Raw genomic sequence first — 19,721 nt, forward strand, 5'->3', positions numbered from 1 at the left:
CGTTGATTCATCTCGTTCTACTCTGGATTACTTGGAGTCAATAAAGATCCTAGAAAGTTAGTATTTATATGCCTGTGTTTTTTTTTTTTTTTTTTTCACTGTCTTTGACTTTCCCAGTATGTTTGTTGCTGTTGACAACAATTCAGTCCTCTGCCAGGCTTCAGTCAATGTTTTTCTTCTCTACCTACCCAACTCCTCGTCGGGCACTATGTAGCTGGTGTTGTATATTTATCACAGACAGTAGGGCAATTGTCACATTTAGTGCTCCAAGAAAATATTCTCTGTCCATGTGTATTTATATAAATAGATGCAGTTTCTTTGGCTTGAATAACATTCACTGGCTTCGTACATACAGGTATACTGGTTTACCTGTTTCTAGTTGAAATATAGCCAATCTTATTAACCAAGACAGTTGGACATTTGCCACATGTCACAACACTCATTTCCAAGTGCCTTAGCTTGAAACAAGTAGTCAAATCTGATATTGGCTGGAGCTTTAGTTTATATGGACATGGTAAATGGCAAACTAGATGGTCAGAAAGTAATAAAAATAATCACAGCTTTACTCCACCCACCCCACTATGAAGTAAAAGGCTGTTTATAAGGCCGTGTATGATGGTTTCATTTTTCTTATGGAAAACAATTTTAATTAAAAACTTCTATGCTCCTCTACCCAACTGTGGGGGTTCATCACACTAAACAACAGGTGTCACTATTACTAAGATAAATGTACTCTTTTTCATTAAAATTACTGAATGCTTATACTTATGTACTAAGACGTTAGTTAACATTTAATATCAGGCAATGCATTGGTTCATTACCCTGGCTACGTGTTAAAATGGTTATGAATTCATTTTGGATAAGTACGTACATAACCGACCAATCGTGGACTTTAATTCAATGTGTTGGTCACGGTTCTGACCCTGTGTATTTTTCGGTGGGTACCGTTTAATTTCACTATCCTGGCTACGTGTTAAAATGGTTATGAATTCATTTTGCATAAGTACGTACATAACCGACCAATCGTGGACTTTATTTTGCATGCAGGTAAGGTATACCTACAGACATAACTGTGGACATTCAGTTCTTTTTATTTAGATCATGGCAATTTTTTGGTCAGAGCGCCCTCTAGTATTGTGGAGAATCATGTTCATTTGGAATGCTCTGATTGGATGGAAGTTCAAGCCTAGCAAGGTGTGATAGAATTGGCTTGTTATGTTCAGATTCAAATAAGCATGAACCACTAATTTGACAGGGAAGTGATACTTATAATGCAGCAAGCTGTTCTAATTGCTGTTGTGGTAGAGTTTTTCTATTTTCCTGTCAAATGCATTTATTGGTCCACCGAAAAATGAAAATAATGTTCCCTGTAACTTAGACTCTTATTGATCAAGGCATTTTAAAAATCATGGGTGTTAACTCCCCTCAAGTTATGACCCGTTGTCCCCTACAGAATAATGGTTGCATCTAATATTAAAATAAAGATGGCGGAGTATAGCGTTGATTCATCTCGTTCTACTCTGGATTATTTGGAGTCAATAAAGATCCTAGAAAGTTAGTATTTATATGCCTGTGTGGTTTTTTTTTTGGTTTTTTTTTCACTGTCTTTGACTTTCCCAGTATGTTTGTTGCTGTTGACAACAATTCAGTCCTCTGCCAGGCTTCAGTCAATGTTTTTCTTCACTACCTACCCAACTCCTCGTCGGGCACTATGTAGCTGGTGTGGTATATTTATCACAGACAGTAGGGCAATTGTCACATTTAGTGCTCCAAGAAAATATTCTCTGTCCATGTGTATTTATATAAATAGATGCAGTTTCTTTGGCTTGAATAACATTCACTGGCTTCGTACATACAGGTATACTGGTTTACCTGTTTCTAGTTGAAATATAGCCAATCTTATTAACCAAGACAGTTGGACATTTGCCACATGTCACAACACTCATTTCCAAGTGCCTTAGCTTGAAACAAGTAGTCAAATCTGATATTGGCTGGAGCTTTAGTTTATATGGACATGGTAAATGGCAAACTAGATGGTCAGAAAGTAATAAAAATAATCACAGCTTTACTCCACCCACCCCACTATGAAGTAAAAGGCTGTTTATAAGGCCGTGTATGATGGTTTCATTTTTCTTATGGAAAACAATTTTAATTAAAAACTTCTATGCTCCTCTACCCAACTGTGGGGGTTCATCACACTAAACAACAGGTGTCACTATTACTAAGATAAATGTACTCTTTTTCATTAAAATTACTGAATGCTTATACTTATGTACTAAGACGTTAGTTAACATTTAATATCAGGCAATGCATTGGTTCATTACCCTGGCTACGTGTTAAAATGGTTATGAATTCACTCTGGATAAGTACGTACATAACCGACCAATCGTGGACTTTAATTCAATGTGTTGGTCAGGGTTCCGACCCTGTGTATTTTTCGGTGGGTACCGTTTAATTTCACTATCCTGGCTACGTGTTAAAATGGTTATGAATTCATTTTGGATAAGTACGTACATAACCGACCAATCGTGGACTTTAATTCAATGTGTTGGTCAGGGTTCTGACCCTGTGTATTTTTCAGTGGGTACCGTTTAATTTCACTACCCTGGCTACGCGTTAAAATGGTTATGAATTCATTTTGGATAAGTACGTACATAACCGACCAATCGTGGACTTTAATTCAATGTGTTGGTCAGGGTTCTGACCCTGTGTATTTTTCGGTGGGTACCGTTTAATTTCACTATCCTGGCTACGTGTTAAAATGGTTATGAATTCATTTTGGATAAGTACGTACATAACCGACCAATCGTGGACTTTAATTCAATGTGTTGGTCACGGTTCTGACCCTGTGTATTTTTCGGTGGGTACCGTTTAATTTCACTATCCTGGCTACGTGTTAAAATGGTTATGAATTCATTTTGCATAAGTACGTACATAACCGACCAATCGTGGACTTTATTTTGCATGCAGGTAAGGTATACCTACAGACATAACTGTGGACATTCAGTTCTTTTTATTTAGATCATGGCAATTTTTTGGTCAGAGCGCCCTCTAGTATTGTGGAGAATCATGTTCATTTGGAATGCTCTGATTGGATGGAAGTTCAAGCCTAGCAAGGTGTGATAGAATTGGCTTGTTATGTTCAGATTCAAATAAGCATGAACCACTAATTTGACAGGGAAGTGATACTTATAATGCAGCAAGCTGTTCTAATTGCTGTTGTGGTAGAGTTTTTCTATTTTCCTGTCAAATGCATTTATTGGTCCACCGAAAAATGAAAATAATGTTCCCTGTAACTTAGACTCTTATTGATCAAGGCATTTTAAAAATCATGGGTGTTAACTCCCCTCAAGTTATGACCCGTTGTCCCCTACAGAATAATGGTTGCATCTAATATTAAAATAAAGATGGCGGAGTATAGCGTTGATTCATCTCGTTCTACTCTGGATTACTTGGAGTCAATAAAGATCCTAGAAAGTTAGTATTTATATGCCTGTGTTTTTTTTTTGTTTTTTTTCACTGTCTTTGACTTTCCCAGTATGTTTGTTGCTGTTGACAACAATTCAGTCCTCTGCCAGGCTTCAGTCAATGTTTTTCTTCTCTACCTACCCAACTCCTCGTCGGGCACTATGTAGCTGGTGTTGTATATTTATCACAGACAGTAGGGCAATTGTCACATTTAGTGCTCCAAGAAAATATTCTCTGTCCATGTGTATTTATATAAATAGATGCAGTTTCTTTGGCTTGAATAACATTCACTGGCTTCGTACATACAGGTATACTGGTTTACCTGTTTCTAGTTGAAATATAGCCAATCTTATTAACCAAGACAGTTGGACATTTGCCACATGTCACAACACTCATTTCCAAGTGCCTTAGCTTGAAACAAGTAGTCAAATCTGATATTGGCTGGAGCTTTAGTTTATATGGACATGGTAAATGGCAAACTAGATGGTCAGAAAGTAATAAAAATAATCACAGCTTTACTCCACCCACCCCACTATGAAGTAAAAGGCTGTTTATAAGGCCGTGTATGATGGTTTCATTTTTCTTATGGAAAACAATTTTAATTAAAAACTTCTATGCTCCTCTACCCAACTGTGGGGGTTCATCACACTAAACAACAGGTGTCACTATTACTAAGATAAATGTACTCTTTTTCATTAAAATTACTGAATGCTTATACTTATGTACTAAGACGTTAGTTAACATTTAATATCAGGCAATGCATTGGTTCATTACCCTGGCTACGTGTTAAAATGGTTATGAATTCACTCTGGATAAGTACGTACATAACCGACCAATCGTGGACTTTAATTCAATGTGTTGGTCAGGGTTCCGACCCTGTGTATTTTTCGGTGGGTACCGTTTAATTTCACTATCCTGGCTACGTGTTAAAATGGTTATGAATTCATTTTGGATAAGTACGTACATAACCGACCAATCGTGGACTTTAATTCAATGTGTTGGTCAGGGTTCTGACCCTGTGTATTTTTCAGTGGGTACCGTTTAATTTCACTACCCTGGCTACGCGTTAAAATGGTTATGAATTCATTTTGGATAAGTACGTACATAACCGACCAATCGTGGACTTTAATTCAATGTGTTGGTCAGGGTTCTGACCCTGTGTATTTTTCGGTGGGTACCGTTTAATTTCACTATCCTGGCTACGTGTTAAAATGGTTATGAATTCATTTTGGATAAGTACGTACATAACCGACCAATCGTGGACTTTAATTCAATGTGTTGGTCACGGTTCTGACCCTGTGTATTTTTCGGTGGGTACCGTTTAATTTCACTATCCTGGCTACGTGTTAAAATGGTTATGAATTCATTTTGCATAAGTACGTACATAACCGACCAATCGTGGACTTTATTTTGCATGCAGGTAAGGTATACCTACAGACATAACTGTGGACATTCAGTTCTTTTTATTTAGATCATGGCAATTTTTTGGTCAGAGCGCCCTCTAGTATTGTGGAGAATCATGTTCATTTGGAATGCTCTGATTGGATGGAAGTTCAAGCCTAGCAAGGTGTGATAGAATTGGCTTGTTATGTTCAGATTCAAATAAGCATGAACCACTAATTTGACAGGGAAGTGATACTTATAATGCAGCAAGCTGTTCTAATTGCTGTTGTGGTAGAGTTTTTCTATTTTCCTGTCAAATGCATTTATTGGTCCACCGAAAAATGAAAATAATGTTCCCTGTAACTTAGACTCTTATTGATCAAGGCATTTTAAAAATCATGGGTGTTAACTCCCCTCAAGTTATGACCCGTTGTCCCCTACAGAATAATGGTTGCATCTAATATTAAAATAAAGATGGCGGAGTATAGCGTTGATTCATCTCGTTCTACTCTGGATTACTTGGAGTCAATAAAGATCCTAGAAAGTTAGTATTTATATGCCTGTGTGTTTTTTTTTTTTTTTTTTTCACTGTCTTTGACTTTCCCAGTATGTTTGTTGCTGTTGACAACAATTCAGTCCTCTGCCAGGCTTCAGTCAATGTTTTTCTTTACTACCTGCCCAACTCCTCGTAGGGCACTATGTAGCTGGTGTGGTATATTTATCACAGACAGTAGGGCAATTGTCACATTTAGTGCTCCAAGAAAATATTCTCTGTCCATGTGTATTTATATAAATAGATGCAGTTTCTTTGGCTTGAATAACATTCACTGACTTCGTACATACAGGTATACTGGTTTACCTGTTTCTAGTTGAAATATAGCCAATCTTATTAACCAAGACAGTTGGACATTTGCCACATGTCACAACACTCATTTCCAAGTGCCATAGCTTGAAACAAGTAGTCAAATCTGATATTGGCTGGAGCTTTAGTTTATATGGACATGGTAAATGGCAAACTAGATGGTCAGAAAGTAATAAAAATAGTCACAGCTTTACTCCACCCACCCCACTATGAAGTAAAAGGCTGTTTATAAGGCCGTGTATGATGGTTTCATTTTTCTTATGGAAAACAATTTTAATTAAAAACTTCTATGCTCCTGTACCCAACTGTGGGGGTTCATCACACTAAACAACAGGTGTCACTATTACTAAGATAAATGTACTTTTTTTTCATTAAAATTACTGAATGCTTATACTTATGTACTAAGACGTTAGTTAACATTTAATATCAGGCAATGCATTGGTTCATTACCCTGGCTACGTGTTAAAATGGTTATGAATTCACTCTGGATAAGTACGTACATAACCGACCAATCGTGGACTTTAATTTAATGTGTTGGTCAGGGTTCTGACGCTGTGTATTTTTCGGTGGGTACCGTTAAATTTCACTATCCTGGCTACGCGTTAAAATGGTTATGAATTCATTTTGGATAAGTACGTACATAACCGACCAATCGTGGACTTTAATTCAATGTGTTGGTCAGGGTTCTGACCCTGTGTATTTTTCGGTGGGTACCGTTTAATTTCACTACCCTGGCTACGTGTTAAAATGGTTATGAATTCATTTTGCATAAGTACGTACATAACCGACCAATCGTGGACTTTAATTCAATGTGTTGGTCAGGGTTCTGACCCTGTGTATTTTTCGGTGGGTACCGTTTCATTTCACTACCCTGGTTACGTGTTAAAATGGTTATGAATTCACTCTGGATAAGTACGTACATAACCGACCAATCGTGGACTTTAATTCAATGTGTTGGTCAGGGTTCTGACGCTGTGTATTTTTCGGTGGGTACCGTTAAATTTCACTATCCTGGCTACGCGTTAAAATGGTTATGAATTCATTTTGGATAAGTACGTACATAACCAACCAATCGTGGACTTTAATTCAATGTGTTGGTCAGGGTTCTGACCCTGTGTATTTTTCGGTGGGTACCGTTTAATTTCACTACCCTGGCTACGTGTTAAAATGGTTATGAATTCATTTTGCATAAGTACGTACATAACCGACCAATCGTGGACTTTATTTTGCATGCAGGTAAGGTATACCTACAGACATAACTGTGGACATTCAGTTCTTTTTATTTAGATCATGGCAATTTTTTGGTCAGAGCGCCCTCTAGTATTGTGGAGAATCATGTTCATTTGGAATGCTCTGATTGGATGGAAGTTCAAGCCTAGCAAGGTGTGATAGAATTGGCTTGTTATGTTCAGATTCAAATAAGCATGAACCACTAATTTGACAGGGAAGTGATACTTATAATGCAGCAAGCTGTTCTAATTGCTGTTGTGGTAGAGTTTTTCTATTTTCCTGTCAAATGCATTTATTGGTCCACCGAAAAATGAAAATAATGTTCCCTGTAACTTAGACTCTTATTGATCAAGGCATTTTAAAAATCATGGGTGTTAACTCCCCTCAAGTTATGACCCGTTGTCCCCTACAGAATAATGGTTGCATCTAATATTAAAATAAAGATGGCGGAGTATAGCGTTGATTCATCTCGTTCTACTCTGGATTACTTGGAGTCAATAAAGATCCTAGAAAGTTAGTATTTATATGCCTGTGTTTTTTTTTTGTTTTTTTTCACTGTCTTTGACTTTCCCAGTATGTTTGTTGCTGTTGACAACAATTCAGTCCTCTGCCAGGCTTCAGTCAATGTTTTTCTTCTCTACCTACCCAACTCCTCGTCGGGCACTATGTAGCTGGTGTTGTATATTTATCACAGACAGTAGGGCAATTGTCACATTTAGTGCTCCAAGAAAATATTCTCTGTCCATGTGTATTTATATAAATAGATGCAGTTTCTTTGGCTTGAATAACATTCACTGGCTTCGTACATACAGGTATACTGGTTTACCTGTTTCTAGTTGAAATATAGCCAATCTTATTAACCAAGACAGTTGGACATTTGCCACATGTCACAACACTCATTTCCAAGTGCCATAGCTTGAAACAAGTAGTCAAATCTGATATTGGCTGGAGCTTTAGTTTATATGGACATGGTAAATGGCAAACTAGATGGTCAGAAAGTAATAAAAATAATCACAGCTTTACTCCACCCACCCCACTATGAAGTAAAAGGCTGTTTATAAGGCCGTGTATGATGGTTTCATTTTTCTTATGGAAAACAATTTTAATTAAAAACTTCTATGCTCCTCTACCCAACTGTGGGGGTTCATCACACTAAACAACAGGTGTCACTATTACTAAGATAAATGTACTTTTTTTTCATTAAAATTACTGAATGCTTATACTTATGTACTAAGACGTTAGTTAACATTTAATATCAGGCAATGCATTGGTTCATTACCCTGGCTACGTGTTAAAATGGTTATGAATTCACTCTGGATAAGTACGTACATAACCGACCAATCGTGGACTTTAATTCAATGTGTTGGTCAGGGTTCTGACCCTGTGTATTTTTCGGTGGGTACCGTTTAATTTCACTACCCTGGCTACGTGTTAAAATGGTTATGAATTCATTTTGCATAAGTACGTACATAACCGACCAATCGTGGACTTTAATTCAGAGTGTTGGTCAGGGTTCTGACCCTGTGTATTTTTCGGTGGGTACCGTTTCATTTCACTACCCTGGCTACGTGTTAAAATGGTTATGAATTCACTCTGGATAAGTACGTACATAACCGACCAATCGTGGACTTTAATTCAATGTGTTGGTCAGGGTTCTGACGCTGTGTATTTTTCGGTGGGTACCGTTAAATTTCACTATCCTGGCTACGCGTTAAAATGGTTATGAATTCATTTTGGATAAGTACGTACATAACCGACCAATCGTGGACTTTAATTCAATGTGTTGGTCAGGGTTCTGACCCTGTGTATTTTTCGGTGGGTACCGTTTAATTTCACTACCCTGGCTACGTGTTAAAATGGTTATGAATTCATTTTGCATAAGTACGTACATAACCGACCAATCGTGGACTTTATTTTGCATGCAGGTAAGGTATACCTACAGACATAACTGTGGACATTCAGTTCTTTTTATTTAGATCATGGCAATTTTTTGGTCAGAGCGCCCTCTAGTATTGTGGAGAATCATGTTCATTTGGAATGCTCTGATTGGATGGAAGTTCAAGCCTAGCAAGGTGTGATAGAATTGGCCTGTTATGTTCAGATTCAAATAAGCATGAACCACTAATTTGACAGGGAAGTGATACTTATAATGCAGCAAGCTGTTCTAATTGCTGTTGTGGTAGAGTTTTTCTATTTTCCTGTCAAATGCATTTATTGGTCCACCGAAAAATGAAAATAATGTTCCCTGTAACTTAGACTCTTATTGATCAAGGCATTTTAAAAATCATGGGTGTTAACTCCCCTCAAGTTATGACCCGTTGTCCCCTACAGAATAATGGTTGCATCTAATATTAAAATAAAGATGGCGGAGTATAGCGTTGATTCATCTCGTTCTACTCTGGATTATTTGGAGTCAATAAAGATCCTAGAAAGTTAGTATTTATATGCCTGTGTGGTTTTTTTTTTGGTTTTTTTTTCACTGTCTTTGACTTTCCCAGTATGTTTGTTGCTGTTGACAACAATTCAGTCCTCTGCCAGGCTTCAGTCAATGTTTTTCTTCACTACCTACCCAACTCCTCGTCGGGCACTATGTAGCTGGTGTGGTATATTTATCACAGACAGTAGGGCAATTGTCACATTTAGTGCTCCAAGAAAATATTCTCTGTCCATGTGTATTTATATAAATAGATGCAGTTTCTTTGGCTTGAATAACATTCACTGGCTTCGTACATACAGGTATACTGGTTTACCTGTTTCTAGTTGAAATATAGCCAATCTTATTAACCAAGACAGTTGGACATTTGCCACATGTCACAACACTCATTTCCAAGTGCCTTAGCTTGAAACAAGTAGTCAAATCTGATATTGGCTGGAGCTTTAGTTTATATGGACATGGTAAATGGCAAACTAGATGGTCAGAAAGTAATAAAAATAATCACAGCTTTACTCCACCCACCCCACTATGAAGTAAAAGGCTGTTTATAAGGCCGTGTATGATGGTTTCATTTTTCTTATGGAAAACAATTTTAATTAAAAACTTCTATGCTCCTCTACCCAACTGTGGGGGTTCATCACACTAAACAACAGGTGTCACTATTACTAAGATAAATGTACTCTTTTTCATTAAAATTACTGAATGCTTATACTTATGTACTAAGACGTTAGTTAACATTTAATATCAGGCAATGCATTGGTTCATTACCCTGGCTACGTGTTAAAATGGTTATGAATTCACTCTGGATAAGTACGTACATAACCGACCAATCGTGGACTTTAATTCAATGTGTTGGTCAGGGTTCCGACCCTGTGTATTTTTCGGTGGGTACCGTTTAATTTCACTATCCTGGCTACGTGTTAAAATGGTTATGAATTCATTTTGGATAAGTACGTACATAACCGACCAATCGTGGACTTTAATTCAATGTGTTGGTCAGGGTTCTGACCCTGTGTATTTTTCAGTGGGTACCGTTTAATTTCACTACCCTGGCTACGCGTTAAAATGGTTATGAATTCATTTTGGATAAGTACGTACATAACCGACCAATCGTGGACTTTAATTCAATGTGTTGGTCAGGGTTCTGACCCTGTGTATTTTTCGGTGGGTACCGTTTAATTTCACTATCCTGGCTACGTGTTAAAATGGTTATGAATTCATTTTGGATAAGTACGTACATAACCGACCAATCGTGGACTTTAATTCAATGTGTTGGTCACGGTTCTGACCCTGTGTATTTTTCGGTGGGTACCGTTTAATTTCACTATCCTGGCTACGTGTTAAAATGGTTATGAATTCATTTTGCATAAGTACGTACATAACCGACCAATCGTGGACTTTATTTTGCATGCAGGTAAGGTATACCTACAGACATAACTGTGGACATTCAGTTCTTTTTATTTAGATCATGGCAATTTTTTGGTCAGAGCGCCCTCTAGTATTGTGGAGAATCATGTTCATTTGGAATGCTCTGATTGGATGGAAGTTCAAGCCTAGCAAGGTGTGATAGAATTGGCTTGTTATGTTCAGATTCAAATAAGCATGAACCACTAATTTGACAGGGAAGTGATACTTATAATGCAGCAAGCTGTTCTAATTGCTGTTGTGGTAGAGTTTTTCTATTTTCCTGTCAAATGCATTTATTGGTCCACCGAAAAATGAAAATAATGTTCCCTGTAACTTAGACTCTTATTGATCAAGGCATTTTAAAAATCATGGGTGTTAACTCCCCTCAAGTTATGACCCGTTGTCCCCTACAGAATAATGGTTGCATCTAATATTAAAATAAAGATGGCGGAGTATAGCGTTGATTCATCTCGTTCTACTCTGGATTATTTGGAGTCAATAAAGATCCTAGAAAGTTAGTATTTATATGCCTGTGTGGTTTTTTTTTTGGTTTTTTTTTCACTGTCTTTGACTTTCCCAGTATGTTTGTTGCTGTTGACAACAATTCAGTCCTCTGCCAGGCTTCAGTCAATGTTTTTCTTCACTACCTACCCAACTCCTCGTCGGGCACTATGTAGCTGGTGTGGTATATTTATCACAGACAGTAGGGCAATTGTCACATTTAGTGCTCCAAGAAAATATTCTCTGTCCATGTGTATTTATATAAATAGATGCAGTTTCTTTGGCTTGAATAACATTCACTGGCTTCGTACATACAGGTATACTGGTTTACCTGTTTCTAGTTGAAATATAGCCAATCTTATTAACCAAGACAGTTGGACATTTGCCACATGTCACAACACTCATTTCCAAGTGCCTTAGCTTGAAACAAGTAGTCAAATCTGATATTGGCTGGAGCTTTAGTTTATATGGACATGGTAAATGGCAAACTAGATGGTCAGAAAGTAATAAAAATAATCACAGCTTTACTCCACCCACCCCACTATGAAGTAAAAGGCTGTTTATAAGGCCGTGTATGATGGTTTCATTTTTCTTATGGAAAACAATTTTAATTAAAAACTTCTATGCTCCTCTACCCAACTGTGGGGGTTCATCACACTAAACAACAGGTGTCACTATTACTAAGATAAATGTACTCTTTTTCATTAAAATTACTGAATGCTTATACTTATGTACTAAGACGTTAGTTAACATTTAATATCAGGCAATGCATTGGTTCATTACCCTGGCTACGTGTTAAAATGGTTATGAATTCACTCTGGATAAGTACGTACATAACCGACCAATCGTGGACTTTAATTCAATGTGTTGGTCAGGGTTCCGACCCTGTGTATTTTTCGGTGGGTACCGTTTAATTTCACTATCCTGGCTACGTGTTAAAATGGTTATGAATTCATTTTGGATAAGTACGTACATAACCGACCAATCGTGGACTTTAATTCAATGTGTTGGTCAGGGTTCTGACCCTGTGTATTTTTCGGTGGGTACCGTTTAATTTCACTATCCTGGCTACGTGTTAAAATGGTTATGAATTCATTTTGGATAAGTACGTACATAACCGACCAATCGTGGACTTTAATTCAATGTGTTGGTCACGGTTCTGACCCTGTGTATTTTTCGGTGGGTACCGTTTAATTTCACTATCCTGGCTACGTGTTAAAATGGTTATGAATTCATTTTGCATAAGTACGTACATAACCGACCAATCGTGGACTTTATTTTGCATGCAGGTAAGGTATACCTACAGACATAACTGTGGACATTCAGTTCTTTTTATTTAGATCATGGCAATTTTTTGGTCAGAGCGCCCTCTAGTATTGTGGAGAATCATGTTCATTTGGAATGCTCTGATTGGATGGAAGTTCAAGCCTAGCAAGGTGTGATAGAATTGGCTTGTTATGTTCAGATTCAAATAAGCATGAACCACTAATTTGACAGGGAAGTGATACTTATAATGCAGCAAGCTGTTCTAATTGCTGTTGTGGTAGAGTTTTTCTATTTTCCTGTCAAATGCATTTATTGGTCCACCGAAAAATGAAAATAATGTTCCCTGTAACTTAGACTCTTATTGATCAAGGCATTTTAAAAATCATGGGTGTTAACTCCCCTCAAGTTATGACCCGTTGTCCCCTACAGAATAATGGTTGCATCTAATATTAAAATAAAGATGGCGGAGTATAGCGTTGATTCATCTCGTTCTACTCTGGATTATTTGGAGTCAATAAAGATCCTAGAAAGTTAGTATTTATATGCCTGTGTGGTTTTTTTTTTGGTTTTTTTTTCACTGTCTTTGACTTTCCCAGTATGTTTGTTGCTGTTGACAACAATTCAGTCCTCTGCCAGGCTTCAGTCAATGTTTTTCTTCACTACCTACCCAACTCCTCGTCGGGCACTATGTAGCTGGTGTGGTATATTTATCACAGACAGTAGGGCAATTGTCACATTTAGTGCTCCAAGAAAATATTCTCTGTCCATGTGTATTTATATAAATAGATGCAGTTTCTTTGGCTTGAATAACATTCACTGGCTTCGTACATACAGGTATACTGGTTTACCTGTTTCTAGTTGAAATATAGCCAATCTTATTAACCAAGACAGTTGGACATTTGCCACATGTCACAACACTCATTTCCAAGTGCCTTAGCTTGAAACAAGTAGTCAAATCTGATATTGGCTGGAGCTTTAGTTTATATGGACATGGTAAATGGCAAACTAGATGGTCAGAAAGTAATAAAAATAATCACAGCTTTACTCCACCCACCCCACTATGAAGTAAAAGGCTGTTTATAAGGCCGTGTATGATGGTTTCATTTTTCTTATGGAAAACAATTTTAATTAAAAACTTCTATGCTCCTCTACCCAACTGTGGGGGTTCATCACACTAAACAACAGGTGTCACTATTACTAAGATAAATGTACTCTTTTTCATTAAAATTACTGAATGCTTATACTTATGTACTAAGACGTTAGTTAACATTTAATATCAGGCAATGCATTGGTTCATTACCCTGGCTACGTGTTAAAATGGTTATGAATTCACTCTGGATAAGTACGTACATAACCGACCAATCGTGGACTTTAATTCAATGTGTTGGTCAGGGTTCCGACCCTGTGTATTTTTCGGTGGGTACCGTTTAATTTCACTATCCTGGCTACGTGTTAAAATGGTTATGAATTCATTTTGGATAAGTACGTACATAACCGACCAATCGTGGACTTTAATTCAATGTGTTGGTCAGGGTTCTGACCCTGTGTATTTTTCAGTGGGTACCGTTTAATTTCACTACCCTGGCTACGCGTTAAAATGGTTATGAATTCATTTTGGATAAGTACGTACATAACCGACCAATCGTGGACTTTAATTCAATGTGTTGGTCAGGGTTCTGACCCTGTGTATTTTTCGGTGGGTACCGTTTAATTTCACTATCCTGGCTACGTGTTAAAATGGTTATGAATTCATTTTGGATAAGTACGTACATAACCGACCAATCGTGGACTTTAATTCAATGTGTTGGTCACGGTTCTGACCCTGTGTATTTTTCGGTGGGTACCGTTTAATTTCACTATCCTGGCTACGTGTTAAAATGGTTATGAATTCATTTTGCATAAGTACGTACATAACCGACCAATCGTGGACTTTATTTTGCATGCAGGTAAGGTATACCTACAGACATAACTGTGGACATTCAGTTCTTTTTATTTAGATCATGGCAATTTTTTGGTCAGAGCGCCCTCTAGTATTGTGGAGAATCATGTTCATTTGGAATGCTCTGATTGGATGGAAGTTCAAGCCTAGCAAGGTGTGATAGAATTGGCTTGTTATGTTCAGATTCAAATAAGCATGAACCACTAATTTGACAGGGAAGTGATACTTATAATGCAGCAAGCTGTTCTAATTGCTGTTGTGGTAGAGTTTTTCTATTTTCCTGTCAAATGCATTTATTGGTCCACCGAAAAATGAAAATAATGTTCCCTGTAACTTAGACTCTTATTGATCAAGGCATTTTAAAAATCATGGGTGTTAACTCCCCTCAAGTTATGACCCGTTGTCCCCTACAGAATAATGGTTGCATCTAATATTAAAATAAAGATGGCGGAGTATAGCGTTGATTCATCTCGTTCTACTCTGGATTATTTGGAGTCAATAAAGATCCTAGAAAGTTAGTATTTATATGCCTGTGTGGTTTTTTTTTTGGTTTTTTTTTCACTGTCTTTGACTTTCCCAGTATGTTTGTTGCTGTTGACAACAATTCAGTCCTCTGCCAGGCTTCAGTCAATGTTTTTCTTCACTACCTACCCAACTCCTCGTCGGGCACTATGTAGCTGGTGTGGTATATTTATCACAGACAGTAGGGCAATTGTCACATTTAGTGCTCCAAGAAAATATTCTCTGTCCATGTGTATTTATATAAATAGATGCAGTTTCTTTGGCTTGAATAACATTCACTGGCTTCGTACATACAGGTATACTGGTTTACCTGTTTCTAGTTGAAATATAGCCAATCTTATTAACCAAGACAGTTGGACATTTGCCACATGTCACAACACTCATTTCCAAGTGCCTTAGCTTGAAACAAGTAGTCAAATCTGATATTGGCTGGAGCTTTAGTTTATATGGACATGGTAAATGGCAAACTAGATGGTCAGAAAGTAATAAAAATAATCACAGCTTTACTCCACCCACCCCACTATGAAGTAAAAGGCTGTTTATAAGGCCGTGTATGATGGTTTCATTTTTCTTATGGAAAACAATTTTAATTAAAAACTTCTATGCTCCTCTACCCAACTGTGGGGGTTCATCACACTAAACAACAGGTGTCACTATTACTAAGATAAATGTACTCTTTTTCATTAAAATTACTGAATGCTTATACTTATGTACTAAGACGTTAGTTAACATTTAATATCAGGCAATGCATTGGTTCATTACCCTGGCTACGTGTTAAAATGGTTATGAATTCACTCTGGATAAGTACGTACATAACCGACCAATCGTGGACTTTAATTCAATGTGTTGGTCAGGGTTCCGACCCTGTGTATTTTTCGGTGGGTACCGTTTAATTTCACTATCCTGGCTACGTGTTAAAATGGTTATGAATTCATTTTGGATAAGTACGTACATAACCGACCAATCGTGGACTTTAATTCAATGTGTTGGTCAGGGTTCTGACCCTGTGTATTTTTCAGTGGGTACCGTTTAATTTCACTACCCTGGCTACGCGTTAAAATGGTTATGAATTCATTTTGGATAAGTACGTACATAACCGACCAATCGTGGACTTTAATTCAATGTGTTGGTCAGGGTTCTGACCCTGTGTATTTTTCGGTGGGTACCGTTTAATTTCACTATCCTGGCTACGTGTTAAAATGGTTATGAATTCATTTTGGATAAGTACGTACATAACCGACCAATCGTGGACTTTAATTCAATGTGTTGGTCACGGTTCTGACCCTGTGTATTTTTCGGTGGGTACCGTTTAATTTCACTATCCTGGCTACGTGTTAAAATGGTTATGAATTCATTTTGCATAAGTACGTACATAACCGACCAATCGTGGACTTTATTTTGCATGCAGGTAAGGTATACCTACAGACATAACTGTGGACATTCAGTTCTTTTTATTTAGATCATGGCAATTTTTTGGTCAGAGCGCCCTCTAGTATTGTGGAGAATCATGTTCATTTGGAATGCTCTGATTGGATGGAAGTTCAAGCCTAGCAAGGTGTGATAGAATTGGCTTGTTATGTTCAGATTCAAATAAGCATGAACCACTAATTTGACAGGGAAGTGATACTTATAATGCAGCAAGCTGTTCTAATTGCTGTTGTGGTAGAGTTTTTCTATTTTCCTGTCAAATGCATTTATTGGTCCACCGAAAAATGAAAATAATGTTCCCTGTAACTTAGACTCTTATTGATCAAGGCATTTTAAAAATCATGGGTGTTAACTCCCCTCAAGTTATGACCCGTTGTCCCCTACAGAATAATGGTTGCATCTAATATTAAAATAAAGATGGCGGAGTATAGCGTTGATTCATCTCGTTCTACTCTGGATTACTTGGAGTCAATAAAGATCCTAGAAAGTTAGTATTTATATGCCTGTGTGTTTTTTTTTTTTTTTTTTTCACTGTCTTTGACTTTCCCAGTATGTTTGTTGCTGTTGACAACAATTCAGTCCTCTGCCAGGCTTCAGTCAATGTTTTTCTTTACTACCTGCCCAACTCCTCGTAGGGCACTATGTAGCTGGTGTGGTATATTTATCACAGACAGTAGGGCAATTGTCACATTTAGTGCTCCAAGAAAATATTCTCTGTCCATGTGTATTTATATAAATAGATGCAGTTTCTTTGGCTTGAATAACATTCACTGACTTCGTACATACAGGTATACTGGTTTACCTGTTTCTAGTTGAAATATAGCCAATCTTATTAACCAAGACAGTTGGACATTTGCCACATGTCACAACACTCATTTCCAAGTGCCATAGCTTGAAACAAGTAGTCAAATCTGATATTGGCTGGAGCTTTAGTTTATATGGACATGGTAAATGGCAAACTAGATGGTCAGAAAGTAATAAAAATAGTCACAGCTTTACTCCACCCACCCCACTATGAAGTAAAAGGCTGTTTATAAGGCCGTGTATGATGGTTTCATTTTTCTTATGGAAAACAATTTTAATTAAAAACTTCTATGCTCCTGTACCCAACTGTGGGGGTTCATCACACTAAACAACAGGTGTCACTATTACTAAGATAAATGTACTTTTTTTTCATTAAAATTACTGAATGCTTATACTTATGTACTAAGACGTTAGTTAACATTTAATATCAGGCAATGCATTGGTTCATTACCCTGGCTACGTGTTAAAATGGTTATGAATTCACTCTGGATAAGTACGTACATAACCGACCAATCGTGGACTTTAATTTAATGTGTTGGTCAGGGTTCTGACGCTGTGTATTTTTCGGTGGGTACCGTTAAATTTCACTATCCTGGCTACGCGTTAAAATGGTTATGAATTCATTTTGGATAAGTACGTACATAACCGACCAATCGTGGACTTTAATTCAATGTGTTGGTCAGGGTTCTGACCCTGTGTATTTTTCGGTGGGTACCGTTTAATTTCACTACCCTGGCTACGTGTTAAAATGGTTATGAATTCATTTTGCATAAGTACGTACATAACCGACCAATCGTGGACTTTAATTCAATGTGTTGGTCAGGGTTCTGACCCTGTGTATTTTTCGGTGGGTACCGTTTCATTTCACTACCCTGGTTACGTGTTAAAATGGTTATGAATTCACTCTGGATAAGTACGTACATAACCGACCAATCGTGGACTTTAATTCAATGTGTTGGTCAGGGTTCTGACGCTGTGTATTTTTCGGTGGGTACCGTTAAATTTCACTATCCTGGCTACGCGTTAAAATGGTTATGAATTCATTTTGGATAAGTACGTACATAACCGACCAATCGTGGACTTTAATTCAATGTGTTGGTCAGGGTTCTGACCCTGTGTATTTTTCGGTGGGTACCGTTTAATTTCACTACCCTGGCTACGTGTTAAAATGGTTATGAATTCATTTTGCATAAGTACGTACATAACCGACCAATCGTGGACTTTATTTTGCATGCAGGTAAGGTATACCTACAGACATAACTGTGGACATTCAGTTCTTTTTATTTAGATCATGGCAATTTTTTGGTCAGAGCGCCCTCTAGTATTGTGGAGAATCATGTTCATTTGGAATGCTCTGATTGGATGGAAGTTCAAGCCTAGCAAGGTGTGATATAATTGGCCTGTTATGTTCAGATTCAAATAAGCATGAACCACTAATGTGACAGGGAAGTGATACTTATAATGCAGCAAGCTGTTCTAATTGCTGTTGTGGTAGAGTTTTTCTATTTTCCTGTCAAATGCATTTATTGGTCCACCGAAAAATGAAAATAATGTTCCCTGTAACTTAGACTCTTATTGATCAAGGCATTTTAAAAATCATGGGTGTTAACTCCCCTCAAGTTATGACCCGTTGTCCCCTACAGAATAATGGTTGCATCTAATATTAAAATAAAGATGGCGGAGTATAGCGTTGATTCATCTCGTTCTACTCTGGATTACTTGGAGTCAATAAAGATCCTAGAAAGTTAGTATTTATATGCCTGTGTGTTTTTTTTTGTTTGTTTTTTCACTGTCTTTGACTTTCCCAGTATGTTTGTTGCTGTTGACAACAATTCAGTCCTCTGCCAGGCTTCAGTCAATGTTTTTCTTCACTACCTACCCAACTCCTCGTCGGGCACTATGTAGCTGGTGTGGTATATTTATCACAGACAGTAGGGCAATTGTCACATTTAGTGCTCCAAGAAAATATTCTCTGTCCATGTGTATTTATATAAATAGATGCAGTTTCTTTGGCTTGAATAACATTCACTGGCTTCGTACATACAGGTATACTGGTTTACCTGTTTCTAGTTGAAATATAGCCAATCTTATTAACCAAGACAGTTGGACATTTGCCACATGTCACAACACTCATTTCCAAGTGCACTAGCTTGAAACAAGTAGTCAAATCTGATATTGGCTGGAGCTTTAGTTTATATGGACATGGTAAATGGCAAACTAGATGGTCAGAAAGTAATAAAAATAATCACAGCTTTACTCCACCCACCCCACTATGAAGTAAAAGGCTGTTTATAAGGCCGTGTATGATGGTTTCATTTTTCTTATGGAAAACAATTTTAATTAAAAACTTCTATGCTCCTGTACCCAACTGTGGGGGTTCATCACACTAAACAACAGGTGTCACTATTACTAAGATAAATGTACTTTTTTTTCATTAAAATTACTGATATATATAAGGCAACTTTAATATTAATATT

This window comes from Saccoglossus kowalevskii, chromosome 18 (assembly GCF_978046115.1).
Source record: "Saccoglossus kowalevskii chromosome 18, keSacKowa6.1, whole genome shotgun sequence".
In the NCBI taxonomy this organism is placed as follows: Eukaryota; Metazoa; Hemichordata; class Enteropneusta; family Harrimaniidae; genus Saccoglossus; species Saccoglossus kowalevskii.